Consider the following 14,597-nt stretch of genomic DNA (forward strand, 5'->3'; position numbering starts at 1 on the left):
ACTTTTTTGGGGTTTTTTTTTGTTTAGTTGAGATTAGAATTTTGTTGAAAACTGGCAATCCTACCCACAAGCTTCAGCAAGTTTAAAAAATTCAGCATTAGTTGAAATAGTTTCATCCTGTGGGATCGCAGTCGCACTGCACACAACAAGCATTTTGACAATCTGTCTCTCTCTCTCTCTCTCTCTCTCTCTCTCTGTTTTTCATTTTTTTAAAAGACAAATCAAAAACTTCCAGAGAGCAGAAACGGTTTTGATATCACCATTTACTTTGAAGATCTAAACATGAATATATTATATTGAAATATTTATGGAAAACTACATATTCTTAAAGTGCTGAGTGTCTATTTCCATATAAGACATTACCCAACACTGTGGATTGTGGTGATGATAAAGAAATTCAGAGCTGAACATGGTCCAAATTCCAGTTAAAGTATCATCATGTTACCAGTTCAATACTGGATTGATCTGAATGAATTCTATCACACCATCTAGCAGCTAGTTCTGAGCACTAAATGGACAGGGGCTTAACCAATAAACATTTAATTTGATGCTATACGGGGATAAAGGCAATCTTTTCCAGATTGGAGGCTAAACTATATCTGTCACTGGCCAAGCCATCAATTTTCTTAAAAAAAAGCTGGAGGTCAATGAGGGCAGAGAGTTCAGTGCTTCATTCATGGTGGGCTTAACCAGTAACTCAACTGAATGTAATGTGACCATGGGTGACAATCAGGCCATTTTTCACTCCATTTCTCTCACTCACTGACTTACTCCCTCACTCACTCTCCTTCCCTCGTTGTGTTTTTCCAAATCAGTAGTTTGCAGAAAGATTCATGATGTGTAAAATAGGCGCATTTTACGAGCCTTCTCCATGAGAAATCGCTATGGTTAAAACCGCAGTTGACCGTAACAGGCCTAAGGATGGATTTTTAACTTCCATATGGGCTCTAGAACCATAGTGGAGATCTCAGAGTGAAATAGTGGCAAGAAAGACAGGAACCATGAGCTCTATATGAATTACACACTGACATACACATGAGCAGAGCCCCAGCGAATGATGCTATCTGCCCTTACAGTGAGCCAAGCTCTTGCCCAAATTGCCTCCTCCCAACTAGACATGCTTGCCAGGGCAAATTACCCAAACACTCGCACAGTGAGACATAATAATAACAGCTCTATTCAAGCAAACACTGTTACACGGATAATCACACACACACACACACACACACACACAAGGTCATAAACATGTTAAATATTGGTTATCTCCATGGTCCACCTTACTAACATGATTTTGCCACAACCTCTCCCCTGCTACATCCCTTCCACTCCAATTTGTCACACACACACACACACACACACACACCTCCTCAAGCCATCAAATCTCAGCCTTGTGTCAGAGAATTCTCATTATGTATGACAGTAAAGAAGACCTACTCCACTCCACATCCCAAACACACACACACACACACATTGTGTATGGGCATGTTTTTGACCTTGTGACTACATCTAACTCTTTTTTCCCCCAATATATTAACTTCTCTTTTACTTTGATTAGATTTAACTTCATCAACGTTTTACTTTAATTCAGATAATTATTTAATTATGTCAGTGGAAAGTCTACCCAAAGCTAGCAAGATACATGTTCATGTGTGTATGTATATGCCTCATCTATGTATCTCAGAGAGTATCTCATTTAAAGATAAAGGATTATTAAGGCCTTCCCTCTATTAAGAGCACATTGATATAATGAGGCTCATCTTACACTGCCTTTATCTCTGTAGGCTAATACAGATGAAGCTAGTTGAAGATTCTTTATCTTAACTCACACGCTAACATAAAGAGAGCCGGTCTAATGTACTAGTCTATGAGGTCTTTTAAAGTCAGAGAGAAAGGGTTTGAACTCATTCACAAAAAAAGGGAGAGTATTGGACATGTTTCCATCAGGTAAAGGTGTTCTGGCTGTTAGAAGAAGTCTGGACAGATTCAGTGAAGCGTTGCTTTCACAAAGGAGCTAAATGACCTGAGGAAGCTCCAATTTATGGGACGGAATGGGATAAATGGAGGGTAAACCTGACTTGGTTTACTTTAGGAGAAAATTACTTTTCCGATTAAGGGAAAGTCGTGTGATTCTGGTAAAGGTTAGAAGACGTAATTGAAACTTGAAATCTGAAGAAATACAAACCTGCTGCTAAGTCATCCAGCCGAAAAAACATCCCCCTAAAGCTAACATTAAGTTGAAGCAGGTCTTTGCCATGACTGGTTAGCTGTTAATGTCATTTTTGCCATATGAGTTACTTCACAGATACATGATTTCTCTCCTGAGCCTCAGCTTTCACATCTCACATACACTAAGTGACCAAATGTTTGTGGACACCTGCTTTACTGTTATAATATCCTCCACTCTTCTGTGAAGACTTTCCATGAGATGTTGGATTGTGTCTATGAGGATTAGTGATCATTCAGCTAGAAGAGCATTAGTGAGATCAGACACTGATGATGAAAGAGTGAGGAGGTCTGGTGTGCAGTCGGTGTTTAAGTTCATCCAAACTGTATTCAGTGGGGTTGAGTCAGAGTCAGGGATCTGTGGAGTTCTTCCACTTCAACTTTGGTAAATCATGTCTTCATGGATCTCACTTTGTGCACCAGAGCACTGAAATGCCGAAACTGGTCTTAGTTCCCATTAAGGGAAATTTTAACTATAGGGTAAGGTCCACATATTTCAGGTGTCTACATACTTTTGGACATATAAGTGTTCTGACCTGTTTATTTAAAATGCATTTCATTAATATGTCATTATCCGTCTGCCTCTAACCCAACCAATTTTTCTGTGCATCATCTTTCTATTTCTCAGCAGAACCATTTATCCTACATTTTTAGGACGACAGGCTCAGGCTTCTGTGGCATTTTAATATTGCCCTATATACACACACACACACACACACACGCACACACGCACAAGGTTATAGAGTGGCTGTGTGTGTCCAAGCTTGTCTGTACTGCCAAGATGGAGAGCGAGAGGGACGCGGATATCACGGTGAATAAGCACCCACTCACATATCTCACGCTCACCCTTTCTCTTCATCCCTTCTTCAATCCCGATGTATACACGGCCGATTCCTTCTCTGGCCGAGGCGATAAGAGAAAAAAAAAAGGACAGATCAAAAGATAGGATTCCCTTAACCAATGAGCGTGAGAGAGAAAGCAGAGGAAAGTGACAGAGAACAAGTGAGAGCAAGTGTGAATGGAAAACGAAAGTCATTTCCACCCAAAGTTGCGGCAGAAGGGAACATGAACGCAATTGCGCCGGAGAGATGTGCTTTCATCCTGATCAAAGGCGGGGAGTAGATTTCCCAGGCAACTATTCAAAAGGCTGTATTAGCAGCCAGCGGTTTTTGGGGCTAAGAGCTTAGCCAAGAACAGGGCTGCTGACACGGGTGAGAAATCACACTGCCACAGCTCCAGCAACACAGCTTCACTGAGATTGGTCCTGAATTCACTAGCAATCAAACCGCCATGGAAACCCCCCCCGTTGAGTAACACACACTGACCTTGCTGGCAAACCTGATCTCCTCTGTCCAAGCTCGGCCCACTCTGTAATGACTACTGCAGTACTGCATGCACCAGGATGTACTCACAAACACAAACCCTAATTCTACAATATTATGAACACTTTATTCTGAAATTTTTATTTACAGCTTATTGACATGTAAAAAAAAGGTCACTGATCAAAATTGAAAAGCTTTTATTCATAAAACTGATTAAAAATATCCCGTCACAGGTTCTTATAAATGACTTGCAGAAACACAAACAGAGTTCAGAGCAACTGTTACAAATGCAGATGGAGCTGAAAAAAAATAAATAAAAATTATGAGAACAATGAAGCTTTTGCCAAATGAGACGCCATTTGGATTGCCACGTTTTTTGAGCAATTCTGTGCCATATGTTGTTTTGCAGACTTTTTATTCTAAATCACACATGTAAATCGTGCACATTTTTTTTAGTACACACATTATGATTCATTTTATACTCTTCCATAGCTCCTTCTGTGTGACTTTCTGTCTGCGTACATTGTTTACGGTTCGCTGTCATTAATATTCGCTTAGAGCACATTAATTATCCTGCACACACTTTTATATGTGTTCAGTGTCCCCAGTTTGCTCTTAATCCCTAAGAGTTCACTTATTTTGCACAACTGCAGCATAAGAATGCCACTTGCATATCCTTAAAGTTTTTTCACCAGAGGCCAAATAATGGAACTTGTGCCTGTTGTGTCTATGTTTAGCATTGAATGTCTTTGTCATGTTACTCCACAGTGGAGATTTCATATGAAAGTAGACAGGGTTTTAAAAATGTTGTAGTTGTTCACAAGTATTTGTTAGTACCTAGACTACTAGCGCCAATATATTCATAGAAAAGGTCCAAGAAATACAAAAACAGTTATTTTTCCGCACAAAAGTTTCTGTCTTCAAAGTAAACGCTGCCCATTTCTGCTCTCTGAGACGCCCCGAGGGCTTTGTCCATAAGCATCTACAACTTAAAGGCTTAAAATTCTGTGTAAGTTTAAGACAGAAGTAAAAACTGAATACACTAGCAATCAAACCGACATGGAGGAACCCCCCTGTTGAGCAACACACACTGACCTTGCTGACAAACTTGATCTCTTCTGCTCAAGCTGCAGTACTGCATGCACCAGCACGTACACACAGAAACGATCCTAATTCTACAATATAACGAATACGGTGAGAAAAAGTAGCTAGCTTGTCTCTCACAACTTCAAATCTAATTATAAACCTTTACAGTAAATGATACAGTGCTGCTTACCACTAAATTAACTGTTTCATTTTATCACTACAAATCTCATCTAAAATGAGTCAGGTCACTGTTGGCTTTAGGTCTGTTGGGATAACCTTAGAGTGTTTTCGTGGTTGACGCTTATGTGCCTGTTCGCCTGGGGTATTAAAGAGAGCAGAAATGGAAAAAGAAGCCTTTATTATTGCCACATATACAGTAGAGCACAGGGAAATTCTTTCTACGCATATCCCAACTGGGGGGGTCAGGGTCAGAGCACAGGATCAGACATGATACAGCACCCCTGGAGTGGAGAGGGTTAAGGGCCTTGCTCAGGGACCCAACAGTAGCAGCTTGGTGGTGCTGGGGCTTAAACCCTGATATTCCAATCAACAACCCAGAACCTTAACCACTTGAGCTCCGACCCAGTTTTCAGATGTTTCTCACCAGTTCTCCAAACAATGCATTAGATTGCTGGTTTATTTATTTATTTATTTATTTATTTATTTATTTGACCCACATGGCCATTTCATAATTAAACAACAGTTAACAGAGTTACTAACTAAACTAAATAGCGGGATAAATATCAGAGTTGTAGCGTACGTCAAGAAGGGGAGCATCGGACACAGTGCACAGACAGCTGGCCACATATCTGCATCAGAAATCTGTATTGCCACAAGAGCAAAAAAAAAAAAAAAACAGAAAGGAAAGAGCTTTTCTTTTTCAGTGCATTCATGAATCTATTTCTCTGTCTACTCATTTAACCATCCATCATTTCTTCTCCCATTTATGCCACCTGACTGTGCAGCAGCACAGCCATCTACCCACAGAAGCTTGTTTCAGGCTAACCTCATACTTCTGTGTAAAAGCCATCATGACTGCTGCCTCCCGCCTCCACTCTGCATCCCACTCGCTCGGCTATTGAGAAATGCAGCCTTTTCATTTCAGCCGCTTAATGGGAGCAGAGAGAGGCCCACGCATACTAAACAGCTCTGGAGCAGAACCCAACAGGGCACCACACAGGGGTCTCAGCTTGGATCTTACTCGCTCGTTTTCGCCGCTCGTGCGTAAATTACGACGAAAACAGGCTTTCAAAGTGAATTTCAGAGAGAACTAATTAAAGACAATTTACAAAGTCAGACAGGAATTGTTCTTCCAAGCTGAGCTCCTTCGGGAGCCATTTTGTTTCGTCGCCATTGCTGCTGCCTATGAGATTCGTACTCAAGTTCATAGGAAACAAAAGTATGTAACACAAGACTGTATGCCTTTGTACACTGTCATAAAAGCCCTGTGTGCTCATAGACAAAGTCAGACGTTTTAATTCGCTTTATTTATTTGTCCTGTGCCTTTCTGGGAGCTGCATTCAAATGTCAGAAGAAGGTGGATCATAATGGCGTATCCCAGAGCGAGGCAAACATATCATCAGTGACTTCTAAACACCTGCTCGATAAAAAAGCTTGCCCAGAGAAAGACAGGTCCATTGTGAGTGTATTTATGAGGGCGAATGTGAATCCCAGATGAAGCGCTTTAACCGACATGTTAATGCTCTGTGACCGTTACAAACGCCGCATTTCGGCTCAAGAACCCCGACTGGTTACTTTGCATGTAGCACATGCATCAGAAATCTCCAAGGACTGCGTTATCAACCATTGACTTTTTTTTTTTGTCTTAGATTTTTCTTCCCTTTCCTACTAAGGGGAAGATTGGAGTCAGTAGAGCGGAGCATTCCTCCATACCACAATGACAGCTGTGGTGAGGTGAGTGAGAGAGAAGGGAGAGAGAGATTATTTATTATTACTGATATGACCTGAGAGAATATATATATATATATATATATATATATATATATATATATATATATATATATATATATATATATATACATAAAATTATTGTGTTTCATCTGTGGATCAACATGGTAACGTACACTTTAAAAGAATGAACAAACAAAGAAGGGGAGAGAGAGAGAGAGAGAGACGGGGGGTCGGAGGTAGGCTTGATGCATTATAGTGACTGAAATCAAACACAGAAGCAAAATATAGATTCATTCTCATGGGCAAATATACGACTTGAGCTACACAGCTACCCTGTCTAGACCACGCTGTACTTCTTAACCGAGTGCCACAACCAGTTACAGAAAATCTACTTTCTGAATATTCATCCCCAGGTCTACAGTCTCACCAACACTGATAAACTGCACATCCTATTAAAATGCAGAGCAGAGCACACTTCTTAAAACTACAGCTTCCTGAGAGCAGCTATTACACAATACGGAGTAATACTTCACTGTTGAATGTGTTTTCCGAATATGAGACACTATCAATTCTTAAAAAATCCTGAGGACAACTAAATTTGCCTAATTCGGAATGCACATTTACAAAAAGTGCTGAAAATACAAACCACAAGCTAAAAGATGAAAATGTTTTTGATAAAATAAATCGCTAAATGAATTTCCACATAATGTGCTTCTTGCTCTCTCTCTCTCTCTCTCTCTCATTCTCTCGCCATATTTTTATCTTGGTGGTTGAGGTCAGTCCATTATTCAATAGTAAAACGTGTGTGTGTGTGTTTGTGTGTTCTATGTTGAAATGCCACTACCAGGAATGAAAAAGCACAAGACAAACACATCCCTTGTGACATTTGGTGCAAAAATCAACCAAAGCATCTAAAATACATTTAAAAAAATTATTCAAAATTAAAAGTAAAGTATATCTAAAGGATAAAGGAGTTGTGGGGGGGGGCTGCCACTGGCTGGATGAGGGCATCACTTTAGCTCTAATTAAGAAGAGCAGATAATGTCACCCAGAACTGACAGATCGATATGGAGGAGAACGAAAAAAAGACCAATTCATGCCTTGTGAGTTGGGACAGATTTCTGAGAAAGGGAAATTCCCTGTAGATCAGGATTCCCATGGTTCACATAATCTACAGCAAGGGAATACTGCAAGATTAAAGAAAGAAGAAAAAGAAACAAACAATTCTGGTAAAAACAAAAAAAAAAAGGTAAGACAAAGCAAATCCTCCTGTTCAGCTCATCTTCAGTGGCGTCAGAGGGTCACAGTCCATCCAGTGTCTGAATGGGGAAGTAGTCCATCACATGGCACCATCCACACACACTTTTTTACACTTAGGGGCAATTTAGTGTACCACCTACCAGCAGACGGGAGCAAACTGGAGAACCCAGAGGAAATCCAAATGATCATAGGTAAAACGTGTGAATCTCCCCACAGAGAGGCACAGAGGTGTGTGAGGTGGCAAAGCTATCTGCTACAACACCATGTCACCAATTGTAAGGCTTACTGGACAAATTCTCAACCCTTTCTTTCTCTAACAGTCAGAAAGAGCTGTAAATCAGCTGATTAGTTAAATTAGGTGTGTTGGAAGACTTTGATTGGGAATGTGTCGTGTACTGAAGTAAAAATACTTTGATTGCCATCTGATTTGAAGTAAAAAATGATGCCAGTCTATGCAATTGCCATCTCTTCGGAACGATTTTTTGTCTCCCATTTTCAAGAAAGAAGTGTCCGTTTTCATTTCACCTGGCTTCTGACTGTTAATAAGCGGGACAGACAAGTATTAGTCATGCTCCTGGCTTTGAAAAGAACAGCGTGGATCAAAACAAAAAACAACTTTGTTCCCCTAAGTTCTACGGCTCTAGAAAAATCAGCCAGAGCTCATTAGCCGACTCTTTGCTTACCTCATTAAAGCAGCAGAAACAATTCCTTGCACAGATCCCCACTCTTGGTTCTGCAAAGCCCCCAAAAGCAAAGCACAGCTTGTAAGGATGACTAAATGAAGCCAGTGTGGATAGCGAAACAATGTTGGCTTTGTAGGCCCTTACACACTGTTCTGCGTCTCCATGGACACACACTGTTGCCTGCTGGGACCATTCAGGCAGAAGGGGATGCCTTCCTGCCGACACACACTCAAAAGTCCGGAACACAGAACCCACGCTCGGTGCAGGAACCCCATCGTGGTCTGCTTCTGTCGATCGCCAGGTGGTGTGTGAGTAGGCTGGTGTGCCAACAGGCAACGACTGGCAGAATGCCACCTCTGACTGGATCAAGACACAAGACACACTATTCAACATCCTCACCTATAATGAACTCTACAGTGAGGTCACTGGGAAAGATGCAGTCCAAAACAGAGCTAAGATACATGAGGATATAAAACCGGTCTTCCATAAAAGAAATAAAAATCAATAAATAATCTTCATTGTATATCGTGTCCAAAATGACGGAGTTGGTCATCAGCGACATTTAACTAACCCTGTGATTATCCTTTGTGTTGTCAAGTCTGCCTCAGCATATTGATTTAAACTGAAATAGTCAAAGGCCAAAGACATAAGTGCTGAAGATAGTCTGTTTCCTTCGCGTATTATAATTACGACCATGAACGAATGACTTGGCAATGACAGTGAGGGCAACGAGCAATGTGCAGCAGGACTCATCGTCATGGCACTGACCTGGGACCGAGAGGTTAACTGCGTGCAGGCTACAACATTCTTCAAGGCAGCAGTTCCTACAGCAGCTATACTGGAGGTCTACAAGACACATTGGGATCAGTGGTGCATAGAGGCTGCGCCTCTGGGCGTCACATGAGAGAATAAATTAGCTTCAAATACCCTCTGCTTCTGTGTGTGTGTGTGTGTGTGTGTGTGTGAGAGAGAGAGAGAGAGAGAGAGAGAGAGAGAGGGGTGCAAAAATGAGGTTTCATGGGATTTTATTAAAAACACCTACAATGTAGATGTAAAACATATGGACTCCAGCCATTGTTGTTAAACACAAAACATTCCTTCACTGTAAAGCCATTTTGTGTCTGTTTGTGTGTTGTGGAACAAGTGTGGTGCTCTGATAGATAAATCAGATGTGGGTTTATTCACATAACATAGTGATACATGGGCCAGAGTCAGTGATTGTATACCAAGGAAGGTTTGGGCCAGATTGATGAAATAGCAAATGGTTCATAACCGAGTCTTCATAACCAAACAACAAGAAATATCCTTCCAAATTTCAAAAGTATTTGTACCTATCTTATTGATACTCAAGATACTGTATGCTAGTAATCATCCATGGACAACCAAGTGCCTTCATAGCATATCTAATTTTACATTTAGTGAAGCCTAAAAATAAAAAACCTCCAGAAAAGCAAACCTCACAGCGATCTGAATACGACAAGATCAGAACTAAACCGTGACAGAGTGCTTCCTAAGCTAAATGTCCACTAAATCCACTAATGCAGCTTATCCACTGCAGCGAGTTGACTACCATAGACACAAACGAACTCTTCCTCCTTTAATTTGATATATTACTTTGGAATTGAATAGCAGAGTTTCACAGCTTCTTCTTCTTTCGGCTTTTCCCTTCAGGGGTCGCCACAGCGAATCATCTCTCTCCACCTATCCCTATCTTCTGCATCCTCAACACTTACACCCACTAGCTTCATATCCTCATGTATTACATCCATATACCTCCTCTTTGGCCTTCCTCTTTGCCTCCTGCCTGGCAGCTCCATGTCCAACATTCTCCTACCAATATACTCACTCTCCCTCCTCTGAACATGTCCAAACCATCTTAATCTGTCCTCCCTAACTTCGTCCCCCAAACGTCCAACATGAGCCGTCCCTCTGATGTACTCGTTCCAAATCCTGTCCAACCGTGTCACTCCCAAAGAGAACCTCAACATCTTCAGCTCTGCTACCTCCAGCTCTGACTCTTGTCTCTTCCTCAGTAACACTGCCTCTAAAGCATACAGCATGGCCGGTCTCACCACTGTCTTGTACACCTTCCCCTTGATTCTCGCTGATAGCAGAGTTTCACGGCGTTTTAACTAAATTAGTGTGTGGAGTTGAAATAAATAAGCTGTTTAGACTCGCCACTGTAATCTGTATACAAATTCACAGTAGCTTGTGCCAGTAAAACCATGTAAACGTTATCAGTCATGGCGATTTCCCTCATATGTACATTTACAGAAATTCAGGTGCTCACCTAGATTATGAATATTTTAGGATACAAACCACATTTATTGCATGAACGCCCCTACAAATGAGTTCTGAATAATTGCCTTTATTAATAATTGAGGCCCATTATGAATAGCTACAGGTGAAGTGTACTTAATAAAGTGATCACCAAGTATATATTATCAGTTGTGATCACTCATTATCCAGCATCCCAAGACGGATTCCTGCACATTCTGGTGATTTCTCCTACCACACCTCCTAAATCTGATTGTTAGTCTAATACAGCAAATGTCATGGAACATGAATGAGTGAGAAGTGATCACACACACCGCGCAATGGTGATGACGCACTGCTGCTTACCTCATCACCGGAAACCCTGACGCGTTTTGTCCTTCAGTCTGCACGAGCGCACCCAGGGAACTACAAGCCATTTCTGCAGCTCTCCAACACACTCGAGTTTATTGCTTCCTCTCGGTTACAGCACTGGTTCCTAAACAATTCATCGCGCGCACCCTGCTGCCCAACAGGCATAAGCTCGCAGAGGAAGCGGACATGTTTTCTGTCAAATCAAATCATCCTACTGCGCGCGGACACACACACACACACACACACACAGTGGTAAATGGTGTTGTAGAGAGCTTTTGGATAGGTTTTATTTAATCCAACCCTTTAAAATGGTGTAGGGAAATTAGTGCGTCGTGTATGTATAGTTGCCGGCTACATATTCTATAGCATACAGTTTGGCCAGATAGAGTGAGTATTGCGGTAATTCACGCGCGTTTGGTCAATTCTTACTTCCGGGTAATTAGTTACTAATTGGCATGACGTAGATTCAAATTGTTAACGTGCATGCATGCCTGGATTCGTTATTCACTACCTGTTACACTACTATCCGTAAGGTGTATGACTAGTGAAGCTGAACACTAATGTTGCTGTGGAGGAAACTGAAACAATAACCATCATCTGTTGCTCATCTCTTTTCTTTCACTATTTCAAGTCGGAAATTCGTGAAAAAGAAAAATCAAGTTAGCTTCACTCCCGTAGTCGAGCCGCGCGCGTATTCACGGTCATGCTGACAGCACGTGAGGGGAGCACACGATCACTGCAGACTCCTCGCGCACACTGACAAGCGCACGCGCTCACACATCATACACACTCTGCCCCAGTGGCTCGAGCGCTGTGCCCTATATTGCGTCTTGCTTCCTATCGAACAAACATTGCGGTTATTTTTTGGGGGGGCTAATATATCCAATGATCTCCCCTTTCATCCAGAACTGTTGGCGCAAAAGGTTGTAGCCTAAATGTGACTTGGTGTTCGGGGCAAGAAATCTTCACGCGCCACTCCGAGAGAGTCGGATCCGCAAGGATGTCCACGTAGCTCGTGCGCACACGCACACAGAGATCACTTTCTGGCCAGCAAACGATGACTACTGTGTTTCATCTAAGGCAGAGTTGCAGTGGATAACCGTAGCCTAATCAATATCTGTGTGTGTGTGTGTGTTTTCTCCGTTCCGTTTCAGAGTAGCGCACAGCTGGGATGTATGTCAATGCAGCAAAACCGCGCATCTCGGATCACGCCTTCACATGAGCGCGCTGTGACCGTCAACCGGTGTCAGGGGGGAACAGTCCTTACAGAACTGGGTCCTCCAAAACTATTTGCGCAGATAGTTAACAGGTATTAAACGGGATGGCAAATGAGCGTCCACCAGTAGCAAACCGCGATTTAAAACATTGTGAGGAATAAAAATCCAAACCGACCAGAGTGTAGGATAAAAAAAAAACCTCGCACCTGCTCTGTTCTTACCTTTAAACTCGTGCGTGATGGTGCGGTTTCCATACTTGGCATGGTTAGAATCCAAACGCGAGCTCTCTACGCGGTCCACGGGTCTCAGAAAACGCAGTAATCCACTTTCCCATGCCCGACACAGTCGGCTAAATCAGGACTACATCCTTCCCATTGCAGCCGAAAAACTGTGACGGGATTTCAGCGCTTTCAAGCCTTTTCCCACCGTTTCTCTCTTCTTTTTTTTGGCTCTCGTTGCACAGCCTGCACTGAAGTTGCCTAGTTACCTCTGTTTTAAGGCGGCTGAACCCAGCGCTCTAGTAGCCTATCACAAGCACGACTGCGCGTTAACCCTTTGTGCACTGAGCTGTCCTGATTTCTTGGTTTCAGAGGGGGAAAAAAATGCGAGCAAGTGGGTGGGTGAGCGGGTGGGTGGTGTAGGGTGTAGGGGCAGTACGAGTTCCGTTAAGAGAGGATAAAAGAGCTGATAAGAGCAGAAGGAAGGTATCCTTATATCTACTTGTCTGTATACATACATATATTTTATATATTTATATAAAGGGCCCATTGCCTCATCACTTCTAAACCAGACTGGACCTTTTGCATGAAAGAATTCAAAATCCAATAGACAGGAGGTCCATCAGCGATATAGAGAGAGCTTTGGTTTAAACCCGTGAGACACCTTATCACACAGTATATTGATTTCAATTACACCGTCTGCTCCAAGAAGCACCACACCCTCTCCATTTTCAATCATGTTTTCCAGACCCAGACATGGACCACAGGGTCCACTAATCTGGTAGGAGAACATTCCACCAAGGCTCACGAGCTGCTATTGCTTAGGCAGATAGCTGGCCATGAATTCAGCGCAGCGTAACAAATAACCCAAAGAGTCAACCCAATAAGACAAGATAGAGTGGGGTCCAAACGTCTGAGACCAAATTGAAAAGTTGTTATTTTTTCTTTTGTTTTTGTGACTGTTTTAAATTTGACATGTTTTGAAATGCACAGTTTTTGGGTCATTAATTATTATTATATTGATATTGACCATGTTAACCCCTTTGGGCAGAAGGTCAGATTTTCCATGAGTCTTATCGCTTTTATTGAAGCATGTGTTCAGATGATACTCCAGTAGATACGAGTGGGTCATTGACTGGAAGATCGGGGGTTCAAGCACTGCCAATTTGCCACTGTTGGGCCCTTGAGCAAGGCCCTTAATCCTCTCTGCTCCAGGGGTGCTGTATCATAGCTGACCCTGCACTCTGACCCCAACCTCCAAGGCTGGGATATGTGACAAAAGAATTTCACTGTGCTGTAAAGTATATGTGACAAATAAAGGATCTCTAGCTTGAGTGTACACTCTCATTAAAGCAAATCTACCAAAATAAATACCAACAATTTGTGAAATTCATGTAAATGTTTCTAAGAGTCTACATTTTACTCAAGTTGTTGCTGATAATATCATTTGTAATGTAAACCTTTGGGTTAAAAAGAAAAAAGAATAGCACACAATCATTTTCAGTACTGAGCTCAGACTTCTGGACCACGCTGTATATGTTTAGAATGGGTAACTGTGTGTATATCTTAACTCATGCAAATGTGCAACAAATATGACAGAATCAGCAGATCGCCTCCAGACCTCCTAGTGTGCCAGACAGTATGGTGTGAACCAGAAGAAAAATTGGTAGGTGTTTAGCAGTAGTATTTTTCTCCAACCGTATAACAGCATGTTGCATCATGGATCAATGACTACAGAGAACCCCAGATCTTCTAACAGATTGCTGAGTGGGAATGTCATCACTGTGGAGGTGTTCAAGGCAACTGCTTAAGATTCCATACGATGCATGGCTTCAGTTGAACCTAACTTAGAATCATAATTCACATACCACAATTCAGTGAGTAAATATCTAGCATTACATCAGCATCCAACAGCCCACTGTACGGCACATGAAATGATGTTAGAAAGTCAATAAGAACCTACTAAAGAACCCAATAAACCCACGCTTAGAAAGTTCTGTAGATTCCTATTGATGAACTGAACTAGCATCCTTACCAAATTTGCAACCA

General features: G+C 41.9%; 1 protein-coding gene across 16 annotated transcripts in view; it reads right to left on the reverse strand.

The window, feature by feature from the left end:
• Window positions 1-14,597, reverse strand: part of dab1a (DAB adaptor protein 1a) — a 394,224-nt gene that overhangs the window by 168,139 nt on the left and 211,488 nt on the right. For 11 of the 16 annotated variants that reach the window (XM_058379240.1, XM_058379237.1, XM_058379238.1 and 8 more), the window contains exon 1: window positions 12,552-12,833. The exons of 3 other annotated variants lie outside the window; for them this stretch is intronic. The gene's annotated coding sequence lies outside the window, so the exon portion shown is untranslated. Of the gene's footprint in view, window positions 1-12,536; window positions 12,834-14,597 lie in introns of those variants that run through there. 2 more of the 16 variants (XM_058379228.1, XM_058379230.1) reach the window with 2 other exon arrangements.

Source organism: Hemibagrus wyckioides, linkage group LG25 (genome assembly GCF_019097595.1).
Source record: "Hemibagrus wyckioides isolate EC202008001 linkage group LG25, SWU_Hwy_1.0, whole genome shotgun sequence".
Lineage (NCBI taxonomy): Eukaryota > Metazoa > Chordata > Actinopteri > Siluriformes > Bagridae > Hemibagrus > Hemibagrus wyckioides.